Consider the following 23,874-nt stretch of genomic DNA (forward strand, 5'->3'; position numbering starts at 1 on the left):
GCCTAGAACCACGCCCAGGCATGTTGCAGGGAAAGTCTCTAGAAGGCCCTGGAAAGGGACCACACCATAACACACTCTGAATGTCTGCAGCAATACATTGCAAATGTACAGTATTTATAAGCACCTTAAAAAGGAATCTTTTGGATGGAATTCTGCAATGCAAAAGGTTAAACAATAACATATCATCACAATGCATAAATTACATTATCTTGCGAGTGTTGGTTTTTTGCATTCTAGATGCCCGTAGAGCACGCACTGTCCTGGTTGAACGCATTGCTCCTTGAACGATATACAGTTCAGGGCACAAAAACTTGCGACCTGATCTGCATAACCGTTTCCCATGGACACAAAGTCTTGTGATCTGGTGTGAGCACTGCATTTCACCACGGCAATTTCAAGAGGTAACTGAATTGCATGTAACAAATCTTTTATGTGTTCACCATTTTTCACAGGTGAACCAGATGAGGTCATGAAACCTCTCTGGGACCAAAGTTGGCCAAAATCATGCACGATTCCAAATCCGTATCTGCTGTCAGTATAGATAGTGACTTTAAAATTTACAGCTGCGTGGCATGCCTTAGTAAGGGCAATCAGTTCTGCCACTTGTGCCGAAAACACTCTTTCGAGCCAGGAGGCTTCGACGATACCGGTTATGGTACATACCGCATAACCAGCTCTCAGTGTTCCATCAGAATCTCTTAGACAAGACCCATCAACAAACATGATGCAGTAATTTTCTTTCAATTGAGTGTCATGAATATCTTGACGAGGTTTGGTGCACAATTCAGTCACCTCAAGACAATCGTGTTCAAATTCTTCCTCATTTTTAATCTCAGTGTTTTCAACAGGAAGTAAAGTTGCCGGGTTCAATACACTGCACCTCTTGAGCGTGACATTTGGTGACCCCAGTATGATCGTCTCATACCTAGTGAGACGTGCATTTGTCATGTGCTGAGTTTTAGTTCAAGTCAACAGTATTTCAACTGAATGTGGAACCATTACTGTTATAGGATATCCCATGACAATGCCTTCACATTGTGTGAGGCTCTGACCAACTGCTGCAACTGCACGCAAGCAACCCAGTAAGGCTGCTGCGACAGGGTCCAAGGTAGCTGAAAAATATGCTACAGGGCGATTCGCATCTCCATGGACCTGTGTTAAGACAGACAAAGAACAAGCATCACGTTCATGACAGAACAACAGAAGAGGTTTCTCATAGTCTGGCATTCCTAATGCTGGTGCCCTGCACATACATTATCTTAGCTCCATAAAGGACTAAAGTTCTTCCTTAGACAAGGTTATAGTATATGGCTCATCCTTAATCTCTTTGCCTGTTAGCTTTATCAATGGTTTTGAAATGATCGAGAAATTGTTTATCCACTGACGACAGTAACCCACCATTCCCAAAAACATCCTGACATCTCTTTTTGTTGTTGGAGGGTTCATTTGCAAAACAGCTGTTATTCGTTCCTTTGATATTCTTCTGGAACCCTTTTCAATCAAATGCCCTAAGTATTTCACCTCCTTCTGACAGTACTGCAGCTTCCTGGGTGATACCTTATGTCCATTTTTCCCCAGATGATTTAGTAATGCAATGGTACCGTATTTACAACAGTCTCTGGTTTTGGATGCAATGAGCAAATCATCAATGTAATGCACAAGAGTTGAATTAAAAGGCAGCACCAGTGGCTCCAAATCCTTCTTCAATATCTGATTGAAGATGGACGGTGACTCAGAGAACCCTTGAGGAATTCTACACCAACTGTACACCTTAGCCAGGAATTTGAAACTGAACAAAAATTGGCTGTCCTCAAGAAGAGGTATTGAAAAGAAGGCTTGTGATAGGTCCACTACGGTAAGACATTCAGCATCACAAGGGACCTGAAACATTATTACTACTGGGTTGGGTACCACAGGGCAACATTTTATCACAATTTAGTTTATTTTTCTCAAATCCTGCACAATTCGAACCTTTCCACAGGGCTTCTTCAAACCCATTATTGGAGAGTTACATGGACTGCTAAAAACTTCCTTCAAAACCCCTTGTCTGAGAAAATCTGCAATTATTTGTGACACCTCGATGAGAACGTCCTGTGTCATGTGGTACTGTGGTACTTGAGGGAATACTGCATCTGGCTTTATTTGGACTTTGACTGGTTCTACCCCCTTTATTAATCCGACTTCTTTTCCAGTCAGATCCCACACTTTCTCTGTTACTGTCCCCTGCAACTCAACAGGCAAGTCAATCAAGGGAAGCATTGGGAACAAGGTAATTAAAGAGTAATCTTCATTAGCTGTTCCTGTATCATCTTCTGAGAATTGTCCTTCGTCTCCCTCATCGTCACTATTTGTTTGTACTTCAATTCCATCATTGGAACAGGTCATTGAACATTTTGTCTTGCACAGTAAGTCTCTCCCCAGTAGGGATAGCGGACTTGAGTCACAGACTACAAACCTGTGCAGTCCCTGAAAGTTACCAATCTCCACCTGCACTGGATCCGTAACTGGATTTGTCAGATACTGGTTTGCCACTCCGACCACTCTTATGGTACGTCCTGAAAGAGGCAATCTCGGGACCTCTGCACTTCTAACTGTGGAACGTGTAGCTCCTGTATCCACCAGAAACAAGACCCTGTAGCCCATCACCTTCCCTTCTACATATAGACCCCTCGGATCCACTTCTAGGGACGCTGCAAGTCTACACTCCTCACTGTCTGAACTATCATCTGACCATTCCCCATTCATGCTATTTTCACCTCGTAATGGGAACTGTTGTACTGTATTATTTTGACTCATTACTTGACCTGTGACCTGCTGAGGAACCATCACCTGTTGCTGTCCCATTGGAGCCATTGGTAATTGCATTTGCTGTGTAGGCACCATGGGAATCTGCTGTTGTACTGGTTGCAATTGCACTGACTGAAAACGTGGCATTTGCATTTGTTGCATGGGCTGTACCTCTTGTACTAAATTGTTCTGAGAATTCGGGTTTTGATGTCTCATTTTCGGACCTTGTGAATTTTGTAACGTACCAACGTTAACGCCCTGCTGAACAGCACCATCCTGCACCATATTCGGGCACTCCTGTTTCCAATGCCCCACGCCCCCGCACGCGTGACATGGTGACATCTTTTTCATCCCTTGAACATCATTTTGAATCACAACAGTATTCATGTCTGAACCACGGTTCACAAACCCTCAACCTCGACCCCTCGGTTGGGTCTGAAACACGCCGTTCATTTGCGGTTGCTGCTGTATCATCTGTTGAACTCCATTTCCTTGTATTCCTGCCTGAGCAGCCCTTATCTGCATCACCATCACCTTTTCTTTCAACTTTTTCTGTTTCAACTCAATCTCATCACTACAGTACTTTGCATACTGCAACACTTCATCAATCAGTTTAGCTTGCCAACAAATCAAATGATTCTTAATCATCTGACTAACCTCTGGTCGTAACCCTTCAACAAATCTAAACAGGAGATGGTTCATATCCTTTGGTTCAATAGTCTCAGTACCACTGTAATGTTTGAATGCCTTTAACAATCTTTCATAATAGGCATGTATTGATTCCTTAACCTCTTGAGAGGTCCGGTCTATTTTCTGCCAATCAGTCACTTTCGGCGACACCTTTTGTTTCAAAAACTCAATCACCTTATGATAATACTTCATCACCTCTTCAGAAGGTGCCCCGGTCACCTTATCCCTCGCTGGTTCCTTTGTCGGCCAATCGACTCCTCTCTTACACTCAAGCCACAAATCAGGCGGAACAATGATCTCAAACAAGGTATTCAGTTGTAATGTGACGTCACTGACTTCCTATTGGTGGTACATTGTTATCTTGGTTCCCATTCATTGTTCCTGTCATTAATGTTTGCAGTCTCTCAGCCCTATGCCCTACCTGCATGTCACATGTAGAGTGGGCAGTTTTGGGAGTTGTCTGTTTCACATCTTATAGGTGTGGGTTCTGTCCAAATTGTGGCTTGCCACCTTCTTGTCCTATTCAACCCTCGCTCTGCTTCCATTAGCATGGTGAGGCCTTGCAATGATTGTTGGTGTGCTGATGTCCCATGCTGTGCCTCTTTGTCCTTTCCACTGCTTGATTTGCAGGGTTGACATGCATTGTGTAGTAGGTATGTCCCTCCCCCTTCTTGCACTTAACATTGTAGCATTTTGGTCCCCCATGCAACTTACGTTAATATGTGTTGTTTCATGGTAGTCTACGCTGTCCTGCCCTGCGATACCAGTGACAATTTCCTCCAGTATGATGGCTGCAACTATCTCCTGCATCTCTTTAAGGTCCTCTTGCGGTGCTGGACTCCAACCTCTGGTCTGCAGGGTTGCCTTCCTGTTCCTTGCCATTTTTTCCTTTGTCCTCCGCTAGCAGTCATGCCAGCATTTCTTGCACTCAGTGACAGTTCTTCTGACCTCTGCCACACTGTTAATCTTGTCCACAATCTGTTGCCAAATTGCCACTCTCCTTCCAATTGGCAATTTAGAGGTGATGAAGGGTTGATGCTGGTATTCTGTCACCTCTCTCACCAGTATTTCATGCTCCTCTGCGCTGAAGCAACACTTCCTTTTCTTCTTGTCTCTCCCCTGGGTCTTGTCTGTGTCCTCCTGGCTGGTTCCTGGTTGGCTGGGGTCTCCCTAGGGTCTCTCCTGGCTTCTGGGATACATTCTGGGGCTCCTTCGCACTGTTTGTTCAATTTGTGTCACTTTTTGATGCTATTGTGGGGAAAAATGGTGCATCTCTGTTTTGCGCCGTGTTTCCATGTCAGAAGGCGTGAATAAAATTATTACTGAATTCAAAAATCATACGGTGAATCAAAAAAACACTAAACTAGCAAGAGACATAAAAAATTTTTATTTAACAAATACATATCCATATTTGAAGGAAGATTTTTATAAAAACAACAACACAAGTTATTTGAATCTCCAATACCAACTGGACCTAGAAAAAGATTTATTACATTCTCAGACAGATCGTCAGACTCAGAACAAGGCAATCAGGCAGTACCACCCCCCACTAATTTACAGTACTCAGGGGCACAACCTTTTTATGGCAGAGGTGGCTGCAGAAGGAGGGGAGGTGGGACACAGAGAGGACAATATCAGGAACAAGGAATTTTTGTAACACGGCGCAGGACATACAGACGATAAATACGAGTAAAGATCCTATACCAATTTACAATCTGTCTTCGTTTGTTCCTTCTACTGCAGATATCCAAGTAATGAATAAAGGTTTGTCGTTTGTACTCCTCCAAAATCCAGACCCATTCGAGGTTAAGGCAGAAGTCTTAAGGTTTCTGCGAAAAATTAGACTAAAATCCTTTTTTCACAACTCTAAAATAGAAACAGAAATTAATTGCAGTGGTTTGAGACCTAAGTCGTTATTTTGCCCAGAGAGAGAAAAGACATGCCAACAGAAATAACTATTTTTGAAGATGTAGTATTGAGAGAAATAGATACCTTGGATACCAAAAATACTTTTTTTAAAGATAAATGGTAGTTTGGCCAATAGTAGAGATATCATCATTAAGCCAGCCGATAAAGGTGGAGGCATAATAATATGGAGTAAAGAACAGTACCATTTGGAAGTTATGCGACAGTTAGACAATCAAGAACATTATCGTATCATTGAGGAAGATCCTTCGAGGCACTTATGTTTTAGAATTGAATCTATAACTAAAGAAGCCCTTGATAACAAATGGATTTGTAAAAAAGAATATGAATTTCTCAATCAAAGCGACAGAAAAACACTGCCCTTTTATATTGTATCCAAAATTCATAAGAACCAGGAGAATCCACCAGGTAGGGAAATTGTTTCAGCTTGCGACTCGATATTAGAACCACTGGCCCAATATGTTGATACTATTCTTAAACCATTTGTAGTTCTAACTCAGGCATATGTACGTGACTCAATGGATATTATCAACAAAATAGAAAATTTACCATTTGAGGAACATAATCAAATCTTGGTGGCCTTTGATGTAGAGGCGCGCTACACAAATATTCCCCAAGGAGAGGCACTAGAAGTAATTAGGCAGGTACTAGATACAAGGGTTCCTCCAGGTCATACCCCCACTGAATTTCTAACCACTCTGGCCAGCTTAGGTCTTACAAAAAACTTTTTGGTATATAAAGAAATTATGTTCTTACAAACTAAAGGAGTAGCCATGAGGTGCAGCTTTGCACCAGAGGTAGCAAACCTAGCGATGGATTGTTTCGAGAAGAAATGGGTATACAACAACTCGAACCCTTTTAATGGAAACATTAAAAAATGGTTCAGATACATAGATGATATATTCATGATCTGGCAAGGAGACCAGACGACCCTGTCTTCATTTCACCAATAGCTAAATCAGGGCAGATCAGACTTTAAGTTTACAATGCATGCTAACAACAACAGAATTAACTTTTTAGATCTTTGGATTATTTCCAAAGATGGCCACTTAGAAGTCAATTTGTTTAAGAAACCTACTGACTGTAACACCATACTGCATTTTTTAAGTGGCCATCCAAGGACATTGAAGGGAAATTTACCATATGGCCAATTCCTCTGAATCAGTAGGAACTGTAGCAACAAAGAAGATTATTTCAATAACACGTCAGATTTGATAACTACGTTGATTGATAGAGGGTACCCTAAAACATTTGTGAAATCGGCATAAAAAAGAACTTGATTCACACCCAGGCAAACCCTACTCACCCCTGAACAACGTCAGAAAGAAAATCCATTAACTTGTGTTATTCCTTATAGCCCCAAGGCCAATAAAATCAGGTCGATCATTGAAAGGAATTGGAGAATCTTGGGAGGATTAAACATTGACAAGCCTTTGTTTGTGTTTTAGAAAGCCCATAATTTACGGGAACATTGGGTGAAGGCTGCACAACCGGTAGAAAACAAAAAAGATCTGAGATCATTGTCACAATTCCCACCTTTGCAGGGGCATTTCAAATGTAAAAATTGTGTAGCATGCTAATTTATCAGCAAATCGAAGGAAGTAATTATGAATGGTTTGAGACACCGACAAACACATTTTTCAAACTGTAATACAAAAAATGTCATATACTGTATTAAGTGCCCCTGTGAGTTGATTTACATAGGGCAGCCATCACAACCTGTAAAGACCAGGATTCTACAACATAGATCAAGAATTAAATGTGTCGTCAGAAGTGTGCCATTGGTAGGACATCACTGTAATGTAAATCACAAACCTGATGACATATGGTGGACAGTTTTGGAGGTGGTACATACTAAAGGTGATGGAAGATCAGTCTCCGATCTCCTAAGTAGGAGGGAGGCAAGACTCATTGAAAAATTCGGAACAGCCAGACATGGACTGAATGATGAGGATGAAATGTGGGCCCTGATATAAATGGTTCGGCAATTGTGCATGTTGAAATTCTGTGTGTAATATTGGACTCTTTTACAACAAACACTGCTTTTCTTAACTATATACACTGTAACTGTAGCTAATGTACTTCTTTAGAAGTTTATATGTACAGATCATGTCTTATGTACATTATAGTGTGAGATGGACAGAATATTTGTAGGCAGATTTGAGAATGTACAGCTAATCTTGATATTTCTTTTAATTCGTAATCATCATTAGAGATGTAATAGCCATCATTACATTGTAAAACAGAATAAGATATAGAATCCGCAGTAATTGATCATATTGGATTCATTTAATAATATCCATTTAAAGATGGCCACTGCATATCGATCATACTGTTTACACTAAGATGTCCAACATGGAAATAGCAAAACAGTTAAACTTCTGTGTTTCACCGTCTCTTCGGTTACACGGGGATTCAGCGTACCAGGCCGGCGAAGAATGACCACGAGGATTCGGCGTACCAGGCCGGCGGAGAATCACCATTCAGATCGGGTGTGCCACACATTTACTGAGTAAGTAGGAAACATGTCAGATGGATTTTTTAATAGGGATTCGATGTATCGATAAGTGATGTAAAACGTTTATTGCTTTATAGGCATCTGCAGGACAGGACTGATAACGCATCCCTTTATGCCAATTTTATACACATCAGGACTCGTTTTAGGCCAATGAATCTTTTGAACCAGTGGTGTGACACCGTAGGACAAGATAACTGATCAATATGTCGAGTAGAATGTCAATAATATCACCAATATTTATCACCACAATATACTTTACTTTGGATAAAGACATTGATCAAATCGTCGGCGCAACCATGACCTTTCAGTCATGAATAACCACACCCTTTGAAATAATTTTATGAGTTTTATTCCCTATTGGGTCTAATCTACTAGTAGAAGTGTCAATCTCAAAATGAAAAAAAAACACAAGAACATAGCCACAATATGGCAATTATAATAAGATTTCATTAATGCCAGAATCACGAACATTAGAGCATAACATACTGCCAACATAGATTAGAACACAGAGGATATGATGCAATCTTAGTTCAGCATAGCGCAACGTCCGTTTCATCTTAAGTGTCAGTCAGGTGATTTCTTAGTCTAACCACTAATTAGTATCAGCATGTTGGACTTCATGCAAAATTATTTTGAACATCAATTTGGAAAAACGTCTAACTATTGCCTCTATTCAAAAATACAGCAGTTGGTACCTAGAAAGGAAAAGCAACAGACAAATTGTAATTTATATTGTCATAATTACCCTCCAGTGATAGGTCAGTACACAGGATCAGTCTTCGTCTTCAGGACACCAGTCGAAACACCATCAGTCTAACCTCGTCTAACGGACAGGGGACGCTTCCCTCATAAGGAGGAGAAGAATAAAGGGCAGTATGAGGATGGTTTATTAAGTCTCAAAGTCACCAAACAGAGTGACAGAGTTTCTGGACAAAATCGATAGCATTCCCTACCTAGTTCCTAATGTCCCTTCTGTGACATGAGTTTTTATCCCTTTTCGTAACCCCTTCCCCCAAAATTCTATTGGACATTTGCTATACCCCTTTATCTTTGACCTATCAAATTATACATTAGGTAATCCCAATTGTCACCCCATGATAATTCACAACACTTTGATTCGTCTTCATAATTGACGTCTTCGGAGGTGGCACATCCGGGGGGTTTCATCACCATCTTGGCACGTCTCTCGGGTCATGAGCTTCTTTATCCGTGGTCAAATGTACTTGTACATTCTTTCGTATACTTTTGTTTGAAAATCTGTATAAAACTTATACTAAGGCAGCTAGCATGCGGATGGGAACAGGATGAAGTTGGATACATAAAACGAAGGAAAAGAACAAATGCTGGGTCATGGCCCTTTACGAGTCAGCACACTGGAAAAACAGAAAATATGCTTTAATATGAGAGCTACACAGCTAAATCCACAGCTCACGCTAACTTAAGGCCTATGGGTTTAATACAATATGGTAAACGCCAATATGAGCTTGATTAATCATAATGCAAACAATCATTTTTTCATAACTAAAATTAATTTATACACACACAATGATATTTCTATGTTTCATAGACATAATTCGAATGCACATTAAGCAAATTACTATTCATTGTCATTTTCTATGCAGCATTTGTTAGGCATTTATAGAAGCATTACTTCTAATAATTGATACGTTTTAACTACGCTCTCTCAGTCCCTCCTCTGATGACGTTCGTCATCACACAAACTCTTTCAATTTCTTGCCTTGCGCATAATGCGCTTTTCAACATTTTGCCCTTTATGTGAACTTTCCCAAATTTCATTGAATATTTTCTCCCTTTCACTTTCTTCATTTCTTCTTGTTCTTTTAGTCCAGTTTCTCTTTATTTTGTCATTAATTATGCATGCCCCCCATAATCCTAATAGACAAATTAAAACAATTAGTAACCCCATTAATATTTTTGCAAGTACCCCATTCAAAATATTGGTAAACCAGCTCCCAACTCTGGCAATTCCCTTTCCAAATTTCTCCCAAACACCAAGTTCTTTCAAATCCTTCAAATCTGTACTATCTCTAGTAAGGTTAGTAAGCATACTTCTAATCTTTTTACTGTTATCTGGGATGAATGAACAGCAATGACGCTCGTTGAGCATCTTGCAGACCACTCCACTCTTTGCTAAAAGAATGTCTAAAGCAAGCCGATTTTGAAGAGTCATAGCTCTTTCTGCAGCACGTTCAGTATCCATCAGGAGTATAGCCCCTGTAAAATTTGTCAACATGTTATCCACAATAGTAGACAACTTCTGTATCTTCATAGAGTTTAAGATAACCCCTACTGAAGGGATTACAGCTCCAAATATGTCACCAATGACAGCCGCCACTGATTCTCGTTTTTGTCTCGGATGTTGTAATTCAGGCATCTTAGGTATCTGTTTTAAGTCATGAATCTGGTAAATCTTTGGGAATACTATTCCCAAATAAGATGTCCCATACCATCCCTTAGGGAGACGGTAATATGCGTTTAGCCCACAGATGTAATAGATCCCAGGGATCGCTGGATCTTGTCCATTCAACATAAAGGTCCATTTACTCTGAAACAAAAACACATGCCTGCACTCACTCGTTCCCACAAATAGATTGTCTTGCTCGGATTTTGGCCTATATATACAAAGCCTACCCACGTGTAATGCATCTGTAGCTAATTTCCCTTGTGTTTTGATTGCGGTGTAAGCATAATCATTTGCGTATGTGCGTTTCTCTAACCCCTTTTCTAATCTTTCTTTCAATGCTTTGCGTCTATCATCAGTATGATCTAAAAAACTCTTCTCAACAGGTGATAATAAGCAAGTCAAATTATTGCGATGTGCATAAGCTGTCCCAAATGTAAGCGTTGGCTCAAAGAATCCTCTAACTATTTTTATATCATGTTCTTTAGCTAATTTATTCAAAAATTAAATCACAGGCACAAAAGAAAACACAACATATAAGTTTGAATAAAAGTATTGCACATGCTCTTGATTGTAGAACCTTGTTAGTAGTAAGCTGCAACTAATTCCGTAAGTGAGAGGGAGACTATGATATGTAACTCACTAGAGCGTTGGCAAGTACTGCTGGTAACCTCATAGCTCTACCCATGAGGATTTCATGGGGGGACAATTCCGTTTTCTTATCTGGGGTGTTTCTCATTGACATCAGCACTAGAGGTAATGCATCTGGCCACTTCATATTGGTAGCTGCACACATTTTTGCCATTCTCGATTTCAAGGTACCGTTCATTTGTTCTACTAGTCCTGATGCTTCAGGGCGATACCTACATGGCAGCTTCTGTTCGATGTTAAGTGCGGCACACAGAAGTTTGATCACCTCATTGTCGAAGTGTCTGCACCTATCTGATTCTACAGTGACCGGAAACCCGATTCTTGGTATTAGTTCCCTGAGTAGTAGTTTTGCAACTATGAGACTGTCATTTCTTCGTGTAGGGTATGCCTCAATCCAGTGACTGAAAACACACACAATCACCAGCACATACTTCAATCCTCCGCAAACAGGCATCTCAATGAAATCCATTTGCATCTTGCTAAATGGACCTCCAGCTCTCCCAATGTGGCTCAAAGTTACCACTGTCCCTTTTCCCGCATTCATTTGCTGACAGATGATGCACCTGTGACAAATGACTTCGGCAGCATGTCTGAATTTGGGATTGAATCAATCAATTTTAAATGACCTGGTCATTACGTCCCTCCCAAGATGAGCCTGTCCATGATATAGTCAGGCAAATTGTGACAAAAGGCAATTTGGTAGGACTAACTTTCCTTCCACTGAAACCCATACATCATCAGCTCTCTGGGTACATTGCATTCTTTGCCAAGAACGTTTTTCTTCTTTACTTGCACACCTTTATAATGTCTTTAACTCATCTAAAGTATCGACTACCCGCAATGCAAGATTCAAACATGTGTCATTTTCAGTTTGCGGCAGTAGTTCCCATTGTGTCAGAGTCACCAGAGCCTCAGGGTCTGTGCACGTTCCCAACACTTCCACCACAAGACAGCTCCAATACTCTGATTAGATTTATCACAGAGTCTAAGAGAGTCCAAGTGGGGAAAAGGGGATTAGGACGGGAACAGCTGGGAAGGAGACCTGTAGGAAGCAAAAGGTTAAAACACAACATCAAAATTACATCTCATGAAATCAGTACCATGCTACAACTCTAAGCTTCGTCTTTTCCGAAAAAACATGAACAACCCTAGAATAGTCCTAAAACTGACTAGGCTTTAGATGACCGAATACCTGAGGAGGAAACAGGAAAAGTTAAATAGGACTTTCAGCTTCAAGTACTTACTTTAGCATGAGAATCAGGAAACACTCTGAGCAATTTCTAAACAACCATATGAATCTCCTTTTAAGAATACATATCAGGAACACACAGCATTACATCTAGAACTCTGGTATTGTTGTGTTCATCTCAGAAAAAAACATTGGAAAGTGAATTGCGCACATTGCAGATTTTCATATGAGTATTAAACACCGTAAAGGATTGTGCACCATGAAATCACAAAACGTAGATTCAAGGAATAAATCACGCGACGTATCAACTTGAAATGCTACCAAGAAAATGTCTTAGAATGGTAGCGCACAGTAATTTACATTATTTATACACGAGGAAAGAATTGCGCGTCTTGCCGATTCAAATGCCACCATACAAATGCCAAGAAATGGTAGCGCAGAATGAATAACATGAAAAGCACTCAGGAAAGAATCGAGCATGTTGCCGATTCGAATGCCACCATGTAAATGCCAGAAAATGGTAGCGCACAATGAACAGCATGAATTTCACACGAGAAGTGAGCCACCATGTAAATGTCAAGAAAAGGTAGCGCGCAATGAACAACAAAATTAAATGCTCATGAAACGAGTTGCACGTCTTGCCAACTCGTAAAACATCATGTAAATGTCAAGAAATATCAGCGCGCAATGAACAACAATGTAATAACGAAGTCAAATCTTTATGGAATAAATTGCGCGTCCTCCCTATTTGCAAACCACCATACAAATTCCAAAAAATGGCAGCGCACAAGTAATCTGTTATTCATTTAAGAATTAAAATCAAGAATATGAAAATTCTCAATTACGGTGTTGGAAAATGTCCAAACACCGTCTTACCGCCTGGAAACAGTGATCACCAATGAGAGATGAGTGCAGAAGACTGGAAAATCCAAATAGGCCGCCGGGACAGGAGCTCAGGAAGAAGCTGCTGCTCTGCACCGGGACCTCTGAATAGTGAGCACTGGAAGTTGGGCTGACTCTCTTTTATAGAGTCTTGGCCCAGCCTAGAACCACGCCCAGGCATGTTGCAGGGAAAGTCTCTAGAAGGCCCTGGAAAGGGACCACACCATAACACACTCTGAATGTCTGCAGCAATACATTGCAAATGTACAGTATTTATAAGCACCTTAAAAAGGAATCTTTTGGATGGAATTCTGCAATGCAAAAGGTTAAACAATAACATATAATCACAATGCATAAATTACATTATCTTGCGAGTGTTGGTTTTTTGCATTCTAGATGCCCGTAGAGCGCGCACTGTCCTGGTGTTGACACATTGCTCCTTGAACGATATACAGTTCAGGGCACAAAACCTTGCGACCTGATCTGCATAACCGTTTCCCATGGACACAAAGTCTTGTGATCTGGTGTGAGCACTGCATTTCACCACGGCAATTTCAAGAGGTAACTGAATTGCATGTAACAAATCTTTTATGTGTTCACCATTTTTCACAGGTGAACCAGATGAGGTCATGAAACCTCTCTGGGACCAAAGTTGGCCAAAATCATGCACGATTCCAAATCCGTATCTGCTGTCAGTATAGATAGTGACTTTAAAATTTACAGCTGCGTGGCATGCCTTAGTAAGGGCAATCAGTTCTGCCACTTGTGCGGAAAACACTCTTTCGAGCCAGGAGGCTTTGACGATACCAGTTATGGTACATACCGCATAACCAGCTCTCAGTGTTCCATCAGAATCTCTTAGACAAGACCCATCAACAAACATGATGGTGTAATTTTCTTTCAATTGAGTGTCATGAATATCTTGACGAGGTTTGGTGCACAATTCAGTCACCTCAAGACAATCATGTTCAAATTCTTCCTCATTTTTAATCTCAGTGTTTTCAACAGGAAGTAAAGTTGCTGTGTTCAATACACTGCACCTCTTGAGCGTGACATTTGGTGACCCCAGTATGATCATCTCATACCTAGTGAGACGTGCATTTGTCATGTGCTGAGTTTTAGTTTGAGTCAACAGTATTTCAACTGAATGTGGAACCATTACTGTTATAGGATATCCCATGACAATGCCTTCACATTGTGTGAGGCTCAGACCAACTGCTGCAACTGCGCGCAAGCAACCCAGTAAGGCTGCTGCGACAGGGTCCAAGGTAGCTGAAAAATATGCTGCAGGGCGATTCGCATCTCCATGGACCTGTGTTAAGACAGACAAAGAACAAGCATCACGTTCATGACAGAACAACAGAAGAGGTTTCTCATAGTCTGGCATTCCTAATGCTGGTGCCCTGCACATACATTATCTTAGCTCCATAAAGGACTAAAGTTCTTCCTTAGACAAGGTTATAGTATATGGCTCATCCTTAATCTCTTTGCCTGTTAGCTTTATCAATGGTTTTGAAATGATCGAGAAGTTGTTTATCCACTGACGACAGTAACCCACCATTCCCAAAAACATCCTGACATCTCTTTTTGTTGTTGGAGGGTTCATTTGCAAAACAGCTGTTATTCGTTCCTTTGATATTCTTCTGGAACCCTTTTCAATCAAATGCCCTAAGTATTTCACCTCCTTCTGACAGTACTGCAGCTTCCTGGGTGATACCTTATGTCCATTTTTCCCCAGATGATTTAGTAATGCAATGGTACCGTATTTACAACTGTCTCTGGTTTTGGATGCAATGAGCAAATCATCAATGTAATGCACAAGAGTTGAATTAAAAGGCAGCACCAGTGGCTCCAAATCCTTCTTCAATATCTGATTGAAGATGGACGGTGACTCAGAGAACCCTTGAGGAATTCTACACCAACTGTACACCTTAGCCAGGAATTTGAAACTGAACAAAAATTGGCTGTCCTCATGAAGAGGTATTGAAAAGAAGGCTTGTGATAGGTCCACTACGGTAAGCCATTCAGCATCACAAGGGACCTGAAACATTATTACTGCTGGGTTGGGTACCACAGGGCAACATTTTATCACAATTTCGTTTATTTTTCTCAAATCCTGCACAATTCGAACCTTTCCACAGGGCTTCTTCAAACCCATTATTGGAGAGTTACATGGACTGCTCAAAACTTCCTTCAAAACCCCTTGTCTGAGAAAATCTGCAATTATTTGTGACACCTCGATGAGAATATCCTGTGTCATGTGGTACTGTGGTACTTGAGGGAATACTGCATCTGGCTTTATTTGGACTTTGACTGGTTCTACCCCCTTTATTAATCCGACTTCTTTTCCAGTCAGATCCCACACTTTCTCTGTTACTGTCCCCCTGCAACTCAACAGGCAAGTCAATCAAGGGAAGCATTGGGAACAAGGTAATTAAAGAGTAATCTTCATTAGCTGTTCCTGTATCATCTTCTGAGAATTTTCCTTCGTCTCCCTCATCGTCACTATTTGTTTGTACTTCAATTCCATCATTGGAACAGGTAATTGAACATTTTGGCCCTCATTCTGACCCTGGCGGTCAAAGACCGCCAGGGCGGAGGACCGCGGGAGCACCGCCGACAGGCCGGCGGTGCTCCAATGGGGATTCCGACCGCGGCGGTAAAGCCGCGGTCGGACCGGCACCACTGGCGGGCTCCCGCCAGTGTACCGCCGCCCCATTGAATCCTCCACGGCGGCGCAGCTTGCTGCACTGCCGCGGGGATTCCGACCCCCCCTACCGCCATCCAGATCCCGGCGGTCCGACCGCCGGGATCCGGATGGCGGTAGGGGGGGTCGCGGGGCCCCTGGGGGCCCCTGCAGTGCCCATGCCACTGGCATGGGCATTGCAGGGGCCCCCGTAAGAGGGCCCCTACATGTATTTCACTGTCTGCTGCGCAGACAGTGAAATACGCGACGGGTGCAACTGCACCCGTCGCACAGCTTCCACTCCGCCGGCTCGATTCCGAGCCGGCTTCATCGTGGAAGCCTCTTTCCCGCTGGGCTGGCGGGAGGTCTGAAGGCGACCGCCCGCCAGCCCAGCGGGAAAGTCAGAATTACCGCCGCGGTCTTTCGACCGCGGAACGGTAACCTGACGGCGGGACTTTGGCGGGCGGCCTCCGCCGCCCGCCAAGGTCAGAATGAGGGCCTTTGTCTTGCACAGTAAGTCTCTCCCCAGTAGGGATAGCGGACTTGAGTCACAGACTACAAACCTGTGCAGTCCCTGAAAGTTACCAATCTCCACCTGCACTGGATCCGTAACTGGATTTGTCAGATACTGGTTTGCCACTCCGACCACTCTTATGGTACGTCCTGAAAGAGGCAATCTCGGGACCTCTGCACTTCTAACTGTGGAACGTGTAGCTCCTGTATCCACCAAAAACAAGACCCTGTAGCCCATCACCTTCCCTTCTACATATAGACCCCTCTGATCCACTTCTAGGGACGCTGCAAGTCTACACTCCTCACTGTCTGAACTATCATCTGACCATTCCCCATTCATGCTGTTTTCACCTCGTAATGGGAACTGTTGTACTGTATTATTTTGACTCATTACTTGACCTGTGACCTGCTGAGGAACCATCACCTGTTGCTGTCCCATTGGAGCCATTGGTAATTGCATTTGCTGTGTAGGCACCATGGGAATCTGCTGTTGTACTGGTTGCAATTGCACTGACTGAAAACGTGGCATTTGCATTTGTTGCATGGGCTGTACCTCTTGTACTAAATTGTTCTGAGAATTCGGGTTTTGATGTCTCATTTTCGGACCTTGTGAATTTTGTAACGTACCAACGTTAACGCCCTGCTGAACAGCACCATCCTGCACCATATTCGGGCACTCCTGTTTCCAATGCCCCACGCCCCCGCACGCGTGACATGGTGACATCTTTTTCATCCCTTGAACATCATTTTGAATCACAACAGTATTCATGTCTGAACCACGGTTCACAAACCCTCAACCTCGACCCCTCGGTTGGGTCTGAAACACGCCGTTCATTTGCGGTTGCTGCTGTATCATCTGTTGAACTCCATTTCCTTGTATTCCTGCCTGAGCAGCCCTTATCTGCATCACCATCACCTTTTCTTTCAACTTTTTCTGTTTCAACTCAATCTCATCACTACAGTACTTTGCATACTGCAACACTTCATCAATCAGTTTAGCTTGCCAACAAATCAAATGATTCTTAATCATCTGACTAACCTCTGGTCGTAACCCTTCAACAAATCTAAACAGGAGATGGTTCATATCCTTTGGTTCAATAGTCTCAGTACCACTGTAATGTTTGAATGCCTTTAACAATCTTTCATAATAGGCATGTATTGATTCCTTAACCTCTTGAGAGGTCCGGTCTATTTTCTGCCAATCAGTCACTTTCGGCGACACCTTTTGTTTCAAAAACTCAATCACCTTATGATAATACTTCATCACCTCTTCAGAAGGTGCCCCGGTCACCTTATCCCTCGCTGGTTCCTTTGTCGGCCAATCGACTCCTCTCTTACACTCAAGCCACAAATCAGGCGGAACAATGATCTCAAACAAGGTATTCAAGTCTTCCCAGAGACATTTCGCAAGTTTCACGAACCTATCTGTCTGCTGATACCACTCGATCGGTTTCTCTCTCAATCTGGGATAATCGTTAGTAAAGGATAGAATGTCTCCGCTCGTCCATGGCACATGAACTAAGACACCACCAGCTGTTTCTCTCATAGGTAATATTTTTACTGATTCCAAATCAGGTGAAGCCTTAGCTTGATTAGACCCTGGACTGTCTCCTTTTTCCTTATCTCTTTTCTTTGCCCATCTGCCTTCCCATTTCTCCAGAGCACCCCAAATTTGCGCGCTTTGTAATAATTCTCTCAAATGTGCCTTCATTCCTGCAGACCTCATGTGTTCAAAATCTTTTGAGTCAAAGTCTAATCTGTAACTTCTTTTCAAATGTTTAGTGTTTCCGATATCAATGTTATATTTATCTGCCAGGTTCGCTAATCTCTGATGCACCTTGCCCACTTCTTTGGTAATCTTGGGGCATAGGTATCTCAATTCTGCCTCCGTGTATGACTCCAATCTGTTTACTCCCATTGTACCTTCCACTAACTCAGCAGCTTCTGCCCCTAGTCTTACAAAGTTCAGGTATTCATCTTGTTTTTCTTTTTCTGGTTCGATTGTAACCGCTGCAGTCTTTTGTGAAGTATAAGTATTTTCTAACCATTCATTTAACTGCTGGACTGTGAAACCCTGCAATGAAATGTTCCCTGCATGCATCATTGGTGAATGCGAGGTGTTTATACTCATTGTCTGTGGAGTTAAAACCTCCTAACCCTGCTTGACGCATTGCTTCAATGGGTGCTCCCACTGGACTAAGGTCCATTAAAGACCTTGGTTGCTCAACTGCTTGTTCTCCTGGGGCCATAATCTGTGGAGTTCCCATAGACCCTCCTCTTATCGCATCTTGAGCCATTACTCCCTGATCACATACGCCAGGTTTACCCTGTGCATACAATGGCACTGGTGGACCGACAGTAATTGGTAATGATATAGCGGCAGGTGTTTGACCCGTACCCAAACTGCGTGGAGAAGCGGCTCCATAAGTCTGCTCTAATGTACAAGGGACTGGTAAAAATGGTGGACCAGTTACCGAATTGTACCAGGGCATTAGTTGTGGTTGCGGCTGGGACACTAATTTCGGTGTTGATTCAATCTGTATTAGCTTTGGCTTTATGTATATTGGGTCTGGCGGTACTATCAGATTTGTAGTAGTTTCAAGCACTGGGACGTCTGGGTAGATTCTCTGTATCTGCGGTGGAGGCTGCAATTGTATCGGTATGTCTGGAGCAGTGGGTACACTGACACCATTCTGTAACAAAGTCATATCACTAGTCTGTGCCGTATCAGCAGCTCCCTTTTCTTGCGTCTGGTTCCCAGGATCCATGCTAGTGCTTGGGACACTATCGCTCACCGCATAAGGTGGCGGACGATCATGTAATAATCTGTCCATAAATTCCTCATCATCTGAATCATCCTCCTCTTCCCAAGATCTTTTATTTTCTTTAGATTTGCCTGAGTCATTGTCTGTTTTACCTGAGTCTCCCTTTCCCTGTTTTTCTTCCCCTTGTGCTATTGCGGGAAACAGTTTTATTCCATCAACTATTCCCCTTCTCCACATTTTACTCTCATCATCCCATCTAGCTTCCGCATAAGAATTCTCTGCCCTTCGCAATCTTTTCTGAAATTTCTCTTGATTTTGTTTAAGAGCCATCAGATCCCAAACCGCTAACGCCTCATATTGTGCTGGCCTCGGAGGTGGTTTCTGTTCACTTAACATCCACCTCAATCGCGCAAGGATCCTCGTATTGAATGTTGCATATTCAGGAAATGCTAAACATCCCTCTTTCTCTGTTAGTTTGCGCCGCTGTTTCATCCATAAACAAGGGGCGACACCCTTTTCTTCCATGACAATATAAGCTGGGGTACCTTCAGGTGGTGTAGGCTCCCCATCAGTCGCTATGATATAGGTATCTCCCTTCAAAGCGCTCTTAAATGCTTTAACAAAATTCATTTTTGCGATTTTCTTTTGTTTTGTATTTAATCAGAATTGACTTAGTTCCCAGGACACTCTTCACCCGTCTTTCTCAACCTATTGCCTCTCACGGACGGCAGCCAATCTGTGTGCGACCCCTCTCGACAACTGACCTATCTCAGCGCGGCACCACTGACGTCACACTCACACACACTGCAGCTGACAAAGTCTTGCGGCTCGTCCACTCCTCACTGAACCCATACGAACCCACACAAACTAATGCAATTATTGCAAGCACCTTAAATGACAACACAAATCTGCCGGTTTACTACAGGAAGGGTAACACATTCGCTTCAGAACTTTACAGAGATTTCACTTGAAGCCTCAGCCGCTACTTTCTCCTTATCAGTTCCCGCATACGCAAACAGAATTCGACCCGTAAATTCTACTCTCGACTTGTCAATGACTCCTTCTAGTGCACTTTAGAATTTGTCAAATCTCCATCGAAGGTTTCACACATATATTATGATTCAAACTTGACTTGTCAACCACGCCCGATCGACCTATTAAACCGCACAGATTACAACATAAATCCAAGTGTCTCCTACACTTGTTAACATACTCCGGAGTCTTAGACCTCAACAGGTCCGTACACAACAACCAACCACGTGGATAATTTTGAGCATTAAGCGCCACACTCACATGAAGTACGCCAACTTCCCTACTCTCATACTGCGGAGTACGCCCACTCCTACTAAACAACACTTAATTTGGCCTAATACACACAAATCTTCACAATCTTCTGCAAAAGGCATAAGCTAAGCAACCGCAAAAACCCTAAACCACATACATTATGGCGCCAAGAACATTCCCAACTCACTTAGGCAGGCTCCGAGATCCCGGGAAAGTCATGGTGAACTTAGAAACCCATCATACTCCAATTTGCATTATCGCAGAAAAACCAATTAAACAATTAATATCCGTCCTAGGGCCCCCAAGGGCCAAACCGTCGCTCTGCTACATGAACTGATAACGCGTCCCTTTATGCCAATTTTATACACATCAGGACTCGTTTTAGGCCAATGAATCTTTTGACCCAGTGTTGAGACACCGTAGGACAAGATAACTGATCAATATGTCGAGTAGAATGTCAATAATATCACCAATATTTATCACCACAATATACTTTACTTTGGATAAAGACATTGATCAAATCGTCGGCGCAACCATGACCTTTCAGTCATGAATAACCACACCCTTTGAAAGAATTTTATGAGTTTTATTCCCTATTGGGTCTAATCTACTAGTAGAAGCGTCAATCTCAAAATAAAAAAAAACACAAGAACATAACCACAATATGGCAATTATAATAAGATTTCATTAATGCCAGAATCACGAACATTAGAGCATAACATACCGCCAACATAGATTAGAACACAGAGGATATGGTGCAATCTTAGTTCAGCATAGCGCAACGTCCGTTTCGTCTTAAGTGTCAGTCAGGTGATTTCCTAGTCTAACCACTAATTAGCATCAGCATGTTGGACTTCATGCAAAATTATTTGGAACATCAATTTGGAAAAACGTCTAACTATTGCCTCTATTAAAAAATACAGCAGTTGGTACCTAGAAAGGAAAAGCAACAGACAAATTGTAATTTATATTGTCATAATTACCCTCCAGTGATAGGTCAGCACACAGGATCAGTCTTCGTCTTCAGTACACCAGTCGAAACACCATCAGTCTAACCTTGTCTAACGTACAGGGGACGCTTCCCTCATAAGGAGGAGAAGCATAAAGGGCAGTATGTGGATGAGGATGGTTTATTAAGTCTCAAAGTAACCAAACAGAGTGACAGAGTTTCTGGACAAAATCGATAGCATTCCCTACCTAGATCCTAACGTCCCTTCTGTGACATGAGTTTTTATCCCTTTTCGTAACCCCTTCCTCCAAAATTCTATTTATCTTTGACCTATCAAATTATACATTAGGTAATCCCAATTGTCACCCCACGATAAGTCACAACACTTTGATTCGTCTTCATAATTGACGTCTTCGGAGGTGGCACATCCGGGGGGTTTCATCACCATCTTGGCACGTCTCTCGGATCATGAGCTTTTTTATCCGTGGTCAAATGTCCTTGTACATTCTTTCGTATACTTTTGTTTCAAAATCTGTATAAAACGAAGGAAAAGAACAAATGCTGGGTCATGGCCCTTTACGAGTCAGCACACTGGAAAAACAGAAAATATGCTTTAATATGAGAGCTACACAGATAAATCCACAGCTCACGCTAACTTAAGGCCTATGGGTTTAATGCAATATGGTAAACGCCAATATGAGCTTGATTAATCATAATGCAAACAATCATTTTTTCATAACTAACATTAATTTATACACACACAATGATATTTCTATGTTTCATAGACATAATTCGAATGCACATTAAGCAAATTACTATTCATTGTCATTTTCTATGCGGCTTTTGTTAGGCATTTATATAAGCATTACTTCTATTAATTGATACGTTTTAACTACGCTCTCTCAGGACCATTCCGATTTTTTTTAAAATACACTTTCCAAGCTAGATGGGATACAAATAAGTATCCCTGGGTCTCTTGGGTGAGTATAGTATGAAATATGAAACACTCCCCGTAGACATCGGTATTGGTTCCTACACATTTGCTATTAATAAATCCACCGGCGGCCATGCACAATAGAGGGTACACATACAGGCGGTCATTCTGACCGCGGCGGTCGGCGGTCGCCGCCCGCCAAGCGGTTCCCGCCGAAAGACCGCTCCGCGGTCAAAAGACCGCGGCGGCCATTCCGGCTTTTCCGCTGGGCCTGCGGGCGACCGCCAGAAGACCGCCGGCCAGCCCAGCGGGAAAGCCCCTTCAACAATGAAGCCGGCTCCGAATGGAGCCGGCGAAGTTGCAGGGGTGCGACGGGTGCAGTGGCACCCGTCGCGATTTTCACTGTCTGCTTTGCAGACAGTGAAAATCTTTGTGGGGCCCTGTTAGGGGGCCCCTGCACTGCCCATGCCAGTGGCATGGGCAGTGCAGGGGCCCCCAGGGACCCGACGGCACCCGTTCCCGCCATCCTGGTTCTGGCGGTGGACAGCGCCAGAACCAGGCTGGCGGGAAGGGGGTCGGAATCCCCATGGCGGTGCTGCAAGCAGCGCCGCCATGGCGGATTCCCTGGGCAAGCGGGAAACCGGCGGGAAACCGGCGGCTCCCCTTTTCTGACCGCGGCTTTACCGCCGCGGTCAGAATCGCACAGGAAGCACCGCCAGCCTGTTGCCAGTGCTTCCGCCGCCCTGGCGGTCATGGACCGCCAGGGTCGGAATGACCCCCACAGTCTTTAGAACATTGTGGGAGCATATAATTAGTTTCTAATCATCAATGAATTATATGTCATAGATCATCAATTTTTTAAATATTCTTTTTTTAAATAGTAGCACTGGATTTTTGTTTTTTGTGCACTTGGTGACTATTTCGAGGTGAAGGGTGTCTTTATGGTCTGGACTAGGTATTTTTGATTAATACTATTGTTTGTATCTATTAGGTTTGGCTCTCTCCATTAGTCCTGAAGAGGCCCATATGTGAAAGGGGCCGAAACGCGTCGACTGTTTACACACCGAGAGGTTGCAATGAAAATTGAAATTATCCCCTAAGGAATCTGCAGTACAGTTCTTTTCCTCTCCCTTTAAACAGGGATATAAGCAAATATGATTTAGGACTGGGACTAATTATACAACCATATCTGATATGCAGATTCTCGGTTTAGTCTTAATTGAGTACTGCATGGTTCCATTAGTAAAGGAGAGGAATGTTGGACCATTAATCTATGAAGATTTTTGGACCACTAATTTATTTGTATTGCGGAACATGTTTTGTTTGTATTGTTTAATGCTGATATAAATGTATCAATTTCTTCATTGTTAATGAATAGATTGTCTTAACTGTTGGGAATGACAAAAAAATTATTGAAGTTTTAGCAATTAAATTGTATCATCAATGTTAGATTTATGGTCTCATTGAATGTGAATTAGAGATATTATTTTCTCCTACTAATTGACTGTGTTGTTGATAATGGTTTGTTTCTACCCAGGTATAGTATGGTGAATTGGGTAGACCCCTCTTGCTCTAGTAAACTGGATTAGAGTCATTTTTCCTGCGTTAACGTTATTTTGCCTTACAAAAAGGCACAATGGTTAGCGTCAGAAAAAATGACTGTAACCTCTTCTTAGCA

The sequence above is a fragment of the Pleurodeles waltl genome, chromosome 2_1 (assembly GCF_031143425.1).
Source record: "Pleurodeles waltl isolate 20211129_DDA chromosome 2_1, aPleWal1.hap1.20221129, whole genome shotgun sequence".
NCBI classification, from domain to species: domain Eukaryota; kingdom Metazoa; phylum Chordata; class Amphibia; order Caudata; family Salamandridae; genus Pleurodeles; species Pleurodeles waltl.